This window comes from Aegilops tauschii, chromosome 3 (genome assembly GCF_002575655.3).
Source record: "Aegilops tauschii subsp. strangulata cultivar AL8/78 chromosome 3, Aet v6.0, whole genome shotgun sequence".
Lineage (NCBI taxonomy): Eukaryota > Viridiplantae > Streptophyta > Magnoliopsida > Poales > Poaceae > Aegilops > Aegilops tauschii.
In genome coordinates, this window is record NC_053037.3 from 161396927 (window position 1) to 161405062 (window position 8136).

General features: G+C 45.4%; 1 long non-coding RNA gene across 3 annotated transcripts; it reads left to right on the top strand.

The window, feature by feature from the left end:
• Window positions 1-1874: 1874 nt before the first annotated feature.
• On the top strand, window positions 1875-5878 carry LOC109773253 (uncharacterized). 3 transcript variants are annotated; one of them, XR_012204566.1, is made up of 8 exons: window positions 1875-2477; window positions 3185-3362; window positions 3449-3515; window positions 3614-3798; window positions 4031-4117; window positions 4937-4970; window positions 5323-5421; window positions 5665-5878. It is a non-coding gene; the product is annotated as an uncharacterized lncRNA (long non-coding RNA). The 3 variants fall into 3 exon arrangements; XR_012204565.1 differs by having other exon boundaries at window positions 1999-2279; XR_012204564.1 differs by having other exon boundaries at window positions 1999-2279; window positions 5668-5878.
• Window positions 5879-8136: the final 2258 nt, after the last annotated feature.

The window sequence follows — 8136 nt, forward strand, 5'->3', positions numbered from 1 at the left end:
CCCCTTGCGCCCGCGGCTCCACGGCGACTTCCTCGACACCGGCCACCCCGACTCGACATTGACCATGACATTCTTCGCACGGCTACGTCGACCACGGCTCCACCACCCACGCTCTTGGCTACATCGACAAACGGCACAAAGGGCTACCGCCTGCTTGAGCAACCTCGTCGGTTTCCACTCCAGCCACGACTCCGCGATGCATCGACCGTTACGACTGTGGGGTGTGTGTCCGTCGGCTTGCCTACGGATTCTTCTCCAGTCTTACCGTCTGTGTCGCTACCGTTGTGACTGCGGGGGATGTTGAGTATAAAGATTACTAGGAAGTATAAGATAGACTAGTATTTGGTCATGCCTCGTCTTGTACTTCAAATTGGCCTTTGTACTTTTATATATATGCCCACGAGGCTCAAGCAATACAACGAACGAACTATTCCACAAATCCATCTCTTCCTTCTAACATGTAGTAATCACTGCTTAGTTTTGCTCGAAAAGAAGAAGAAGATCAGTGCATAATTAGTCTGGCAGAAGCAAATGTTCAGAGCTCTGTGAAAGCTCTGCTTTTAACTTAGAGGTTTTATGACGTTCTTTCTCCCCCTTTCATGAAAAAGATCAACTTCACGGAAGCAGTCGAGCACGAATTCCTATATACTAATCCCATTTAGGAAAACATTTGCAAATGTAAGGGCATCTCAGCGGAACTTTAAACCGTCTGCAACTGTTTGGAGCGTGTGTTTCGGATGTGTTTTGCCATCCAACGCAAGCCTGCATTGGTCCGGATGCACTTTTTGCCACAAACTCAAGACGATCTGGGAGGGGGGAAGGAGTTTTGCGAACGTCCGGATCGCTGCCACGCCTGCATCTGACTAACCTGGGCAAGTCCAACGCGGCACCGAAATGGGTCCGCAACGACCCGGACCTTGCCGCCGTACAGGCGCTCGATTCCGTCACCACCGCGAAGACGGCCGCCAAGCACCGCCCCGCCTTGACGGCGAGCTTGCCAAGATCAGCGAGGAGTGGTCGCTTAGCGACTCCTCCGCTGGCAGGGGCAAGCCCACCGTCAGAGTTCTGCGGGGGCCATCTGCATTGGCCGCGGCAGCCCTCCACACCGTGCAGGAGGAGCCCGAGCGGCTCCTCCGCGGCGGCAGGCAGCCGCCGGACAAGGCTTTCGCGGCCCTCCGGCGCAATTCCGCCGCTGGAGGGACAACTACGGCACGGACGGTGACGGCGGTGTGGCAGGCAAGACGACCACGCGTACAAGGTGGTCGTCCAGTATAGAGTTTATATTTTTTTCTTCTAGTTGTTAGTTAGACGGTTGAAATATTGACTTTTTAATGTAAATTATGTCCGAATTTTTTAATGAAATCGGCCCAGTTTATTTAAACATGGTTTGAAATGTATTGGATAATATTAGATGCTCGGCTTCCGCATCCGTATACGCGGACTAGTTTCTATTGTCCGCGAATGAATGCGGTGTCCGGTTTACGAGTCAGTTTTGGAGACGGTGCCCATTTGCAACTTGTGCAGATTCACACGTACGCTCTATCTCGTGTCTCGGTCTCCCTAGCTAGCGATCGTAACATCAGACTACTATGTTAGGTTGGGAGAATCAGACTACTATGTTAGTTGGGAGAACATGAGCGTTCTCAGAGCTCAGCGAGTCTCGGCCGTCGGATCGAATTTTTGATGCGTTTTGGGCCGTCTGATCTTGCCACCGGATCACCTCGGCTGTTGGATCCGACCGGAACACTGCTACAATGAATAGTACAGCAACAATCGTGCCACTGCGGGTAATTCCAGCGCCCCCCGAAGGGCAGTTTCGTCATTTCGCGTCCTGCGGTATAAAAGTGGCCCGCTCGTGTGGAGATGCCCTAGCTGTCGCTCCTCTCTCACTCGCGCCGCTCCTTCTCTTCCTCCCACGCCGCCTCCCTCTCTCCCTCAAAACCCTAACCCGCGCCGCCTCCCTGCCCCGCCGCCGGCCGCCGCCGCCGCTCACTCGGGCACCCATCCACGACCTCACACCGCCCCTCTCCTCTTCCTCCCGCCTCACCTCTCTCTCTCCTTCCAAACCCTAGACCACCTCCCTGCCCCGTCCCCGTCGCCGAGGAGGAGCTCGCGCTCGGGGAGGACGAGGAGACGGCCGCCTCCATGGAGCAGCAGAAGGAGGAGGGGCACGCGGCGGCGGCGACCAAGAGGCGCATGGCGCAGCCGACCAAGAAGGCCGGGAACATGGCCACCGGCGACAAGGAGCCCGAGTTCCTCGACGAGCCGTAGGATCTGAGGTCAGCCCACTCCCTCGCCTTCTCTTGCTTGTACGCCGCAGCCTGTGAGTGCCAGGAAGATGAGGAGGAGGCAGAGAGGGAGATGGTTCCGTTTGTTTACCCGTCTTTTATAAGTTTGAGATCTCGTTGTTGTTGTTGATGGTGGCATGGTGGCGCACAATATCTTTCAGAAAAAGAAGAAACTTCTCAGAATTCAAGGTTCATTCTTGCTTGAGATATTTGTTTCCCTCTAAATGACATGTTTTATTTTCACCTTTCTATCTAAACTAGATTAACACAAGAAGCAAAATTACTGAAAGCGAATATTTTCGCAGTTTTCTGGACTTGGTGCTTGAAGTCAGGGTGCTGGCATATGATTTTTTTTTACTTAATGTAGGAGTAAAGACATTCAGTTAATACGTTCCTTTAGTACTTAGTTAGCTGCTGCTTTGTAAAGTTCCTTGCCCACTTTACATTTACACTTTTGGGAGGCATAGTCAAATGGCAGCATTAGAGAAACTAATTACATTTATTCATACGGTATGATTTGGACTCGTTTCACCTTTAGCGTGCTGGCAGGATTTTTAAGCCATTAACTAATTTGTGTTAACCTTCATCTAAGTTTGTTCCGAGAGTAAATTGATAGAACTCTTCAGCCAGACATGCATGGCTTTAAGCTTCTTGAGCTTGTAGGGCTTGAAATGGACCTCCCTGTCATCAGTAAGTTCCAAAATTTTATCCATCTCATAGCCGCACGATTTTGTTACTGGTCTTGGTAATAGGAGCCTAGGGGGTATACTTATATAAGTTGCTGGATGTATATTCTTTTATATGCAAAATGTCAATTCAGCACAGCGAATCTTATGGTTTGTACTTCTAATTGAGGAGGAAAAAATGTCAGTGCTAACCAATTATTTTCCATGTAGTGTTATCTGTGAATGGAGAGACAAAAAACTGTAATGAAGGAGATAACTCATGGTGCCTGTAACTATCTCCTAAAACCCGCTCGCATCGAGGAGCTTTGGAATATCTGGCAGCATGTTGTTTGGTCTGTTGAACTATATAGAAAATTCATCTCTGCTCTCAACCATCTTGGAATTGACAGTAAGAACTTACCAGTACCTTCCTTCTCTGTAGCAACTTTTTTCTGGAGTAACTTTTTTGCTCACTATTCTTTCATGTTTATGCAGAAGGTGTGCCAAAAAGGATACTAATGTTGAGAAACTCACTAGGGAAAATGTTGCAAGTCGTCTACAGGCAAGCCACTTAACTTTCTTGTAGTTATCAGCAGATCAGTACCATGTGCGTATATTTGAACCACTTATGTTATCTCTAAATCATTTTCGACGACTCAGGTTGGCCACACTATTGTGATAATCTTGGCCAGGATCACTTTATATCATGTTGGACCACCTTGGAATTTGTAGACTTTTATCGTCGAAGGGTGTACTCACAGAACACAATGAGTGGATTGTGCTTTTCTACACTTCTGTCCATAGCAGTGGGATATGTTTTCTGCACTGCTCGGCTACCCTCTAATGTATGTGTCCTGCACTGTGCAGCTACCCTCTAATGCACTACTCAATGTTCAGTCTCTTTCTGTACAAATGACTTGATCTAATTATTATGAATGACCTGTGAGTGTGTTGCTTTCTATATAAATGACTTGCTCTATTTTTGATCTGTCAGACTGTGTTTTTGGTCCATTCGTTTTTGCCAAACTTAAGCGTCGAGCTTTGGGCTACCCTATGAAATTTCTTGGATCTGTTTAGGTCGCGATGGCTGACAAAGAGATCTAGGTTCATGGCTCGCCAGGTTCAGTTGGTTCCACTAACAGCCGTCTCCGAGCACTTGCATAGGTCAGCTGATATACGTCATGCCCCCTCTTTGGTTTTACTGGACTGCTGCAAAAATATGATCAGTGTGACTCCGCAATTTTTATAATCAAAGGAAGTACTCACAGATGTAAACACTGATATAGGGTTTGTAGATGCTTAGAGATAGCAGTAAATGAGTAGTAATATTTTGATCCAGACAGTGTGATGATTTAAACTCCTTTTTTATATGACCTTCATGTAGTTAATTGCTTTGTTGTCACTATTGCTGCTGCATGATTTGTTCAGAGAGAGTTGCCAACTGAGCTTATATTTTTGTTAACTTACTGAATGATAACCACCTTTGCATCTGTTTTTGTCGAAAGAACTTGAATCATTTTCTGAACTTACACTAAATATGTTCATGTTTGTGTTCCAATTGGAAGCAATTTTTTTGGTAACTGATATTTGATTCCAGATTATCAGTTTCTTTAAGTAGTGCATGTTCATGTTTGCATATCAGTAGGAAGCCAAAAATATTTCTGTTAAAGTACTGCAAGATAACCAGACTCACCTTTGCATATACATTTTGTTCAAAAAAAAGAATCAAGCACTGGACTTGCACTAATTATGTTCATGTTTGTGTTTCCGTGGGAAGCAAAATTCATTTCTGTTAAATTAATGCAAGGTAATCAGACTCACCTTTGCATATATATTTTAGTTGAAAGAGAATTGAACCATATATGCTGGGTACCGATAAAGTTATATATTGGTTCCTTCTGTTGCTTTATTTAGCTTCTATTGGTTGTGTCTCTCACGAAAACTAACTTATGTTGAGTTTCCATTGGATGTGTCTCTGTCCAGGTTGAGTTGAGCACATGTATACTTACCTCAGTCGGTGAGGTTTCTCTACCTTTGCTCTGTGACTCAGATTGATTTCTTTTCTAGGCTTTTACTGTATCATGTGTTTGTACCATTGTTGCATGTCTCTAATTGTTTATGTTGCTGAAAGCACAACCACTAATATATACTATGTTGTTGATAGATAGAAGATTTTAGAAGCGCATTGTTTCAGAATTATGAAATTTATTTTTGCATGTATTATGTTGTTGTTGCCAAGATCTAGCATTCTAATTGTTGATCCTTTTCTAGAAAATAAGATCCCATGGTTATTTATGTTGTCACTTCGCAAGCAAAAATAATTATGTGTGGTTTCATGGACTCTTACCTTATTGATGGGCACCACGCAGAGTTTGAGGAGATGTAGGCTAGCGTGCCACCTCTCTCGCTTTTCAAGTCACAGCTGAGCCGCCTTCTTTTTGCTTCAGAGGCTCCATGTGTCACCATAGGTTTGTGATTCTTATCTGTTGCCCATTGTAGGCCATGTAGAATACTAAGATAAAATAATTTTAATTTTATCTTTTATATTCTTTTGTGTTAAAGAGGCTACACTATATCCAGATCACTGTATATTATATCCAGATAACTGTATATTATCCAGAGTGATTCTCTTTCATATAGACCATATTATTTTCTCCCTGTCCATGAGATGCACTGTTTGAATAGTTTGCCTAACACGATATGTCCTTTAGCAGATCCGTGTCACAACATGCAAGCAAATCAAATGAAGGAGTGTGGACAAAGTTATATATCGAGCAAATCGGATGAAGGCGTGTGGACAAAGTTATATATCCAATAGTCAACCATGTAGTTTACTATTTTGCAGTATGAAAAACAGTGTACATAAGTTATCTGGGAGTAATAATATGGCCTGCTTTTGGTTTCTATCATATCAAACCTTGCTTAGGTATTTCATGTCACATTGCATAACAAATGCGCCGATGGCATGTAGATGCGGCCATTTTTTAGATATTTTACGGGGTGATTACTGCAGTGAGTATCTACCATCACCTACTGTTTGAGTAATATCAGATATATTTCCATCCTTGGGTATAGAGTAATATCAGATGTTAATCTAAAAAGAGCTATATCAGGGGTTTGATCATTGAGCTTTTTTTGATTAATTCCTTGATACTCTGCATTTCCATCTTTAATATAATTGAGCTTTTTTTAACTAATTCCTTGATATACTCTCTGCATTCCCATCTTTAATAGACACACGCATGTGGGAGTTGGGTTTCGGCAAGTAGCACCTCTTTGATTAAGTTGTCCTGTTACATGTGCTAAACTTGCTATCCTACTAATGCATCATGCGGCTTGATCTCCACTACTTGGTTATATCGGTTGGACCGGCACCCTCGCACCAAGGCGCGTTGCCGATCTAGTGTGTAACAGTATGCGAGGAAACTCTTTCACCGCGACTAATCATGTGCGCGTGTTAATGACTTCAGCCGAACTTGTACATCTTACATCTCCATTGTATACAGCCGTAATTTGCAGACCACTGCGCGCACGGATCCACTCGAATCAGCGGCAGAACGTCAAACCGGCGCCGATCTGATCGGGAGATGGCTCGCTCACGCGACACCCCTCCCCACAACCGAGCGTTCGGGGGGAGCCTGCCGACGACAAGCGGCGAGAGAAGGATGGGAGAGCGGCGGACAGGTGGCCTGCTCTCTACACCCCCAACCTCTTCATGGCGGGACTGCTCTGCTATCATTGGGGGTGCGGTGGTAATCCAAGGTGAGATTCGTCGTGTTCTCCTTCTCGATGCGGAGAACCGGCTGATTGACAGCCGCGGATTACGAGATGGGGAAGCAATTTCATGGCGGTCGCGAGTTTGGTTTCCGTGTCATCTGGCTTATGTGGGGGATTCCCTCGACTAGGGAAGGGGAGGCGATGGGGGGGATTCCGAGGCAAACTACCGCCATGAATGCGGGCGGAGTGTGGGTAATAAATCCCCACCGCCCGGTGGCTGGAAGACGCAACGCATCCAAAATCCCCCCCTCTCCCACCACAGCGAGCGGTGCCCCGGTGAAAGAACATGCGGTGCCCCCATGTTTGGTTTTGGTAATTGATGACAATCTCTATGGACTAATGGTTGCCTTGAGTTATATTTGAAGGATTTGTCCATAGGCATTTCTTGAAGTCCATGTGTTGGTTTCAAGGAGTTTATGTGGTGACCAAGGTGTTATTAAGGAATTATCCAAAGATTGGTCATGTGAGAGTAGAGCTTATTGCAAGCATGTCTTGAAGAAGAAGATGGTGTGATTATTCATGTTTACCTTCAAGACATCATCCAAATGAAGAGAGTTGGAAAGAGTCAAGGTTGATCAAGACTAAGTCAAGAGTGAATCAAGTTGATCAACACACAAAGCGCACAAGATGTACCGAGAGGGATCAAGCGATCCCATGGTGTGGTAAGCATTGTCGATTACGCTTTGTGTACTAACCCATGATCTTCGTGAGAGTTCTTTGTGGGGTTAGGTTGCGGTGTGCAAGTTCAAGTGAAGCATCATGAAGAGATCAAATGCTTGAAGCTTGCCGTCCATTGTGGCGACAATGGACTTGTGAAGATGTTGCGGTGCGCAAGTTCAAGTGAAGCATCATGACGAGATCAAATGCTTGAAGCTTGCCGTCCATTGTGGTGACAATGGACTGGTGAAGATGTGCGGAAGAGTAGCTCACCCATAGTGGAGTATGGGGGAGCAATCAACTAGTCTTCATCGAGCCAACACAACCAAGAAAGGTGGTCCAACTTGAGGGAGTCAAGATCGTCATCATCTAGCTCAAGTGGACCATGTGCAAGGCAAAGGTTTGCTCTTGATAGGTTTTCTATTTCACCGGTCTCATGATGGTAGTTGGGAGACCGGGTTATAGGATCGATTGCCGTACTATCAAGGGGGGCTCTCGATGAGTAGCTTGATCGTATCGTTCATAGAGAGCTCAAACCATTGCATCCTTGCATCATCTTTGTTGGTTCTTGTTTGGTTCTTCTCTTTGTGAGTTTTGGAGCTTATGGTCATCTTGATGACAAGCTCGAGTTCATCGAAAACGGAGTTCACTCGCATCTTCTATGATGTTTTCGATGTTGGAAGTTATGCTACTCGTCTTTCTCAATCCAACAAGCTTGAGTTTGCTCAATTCGGAGCTCATATGCAGAA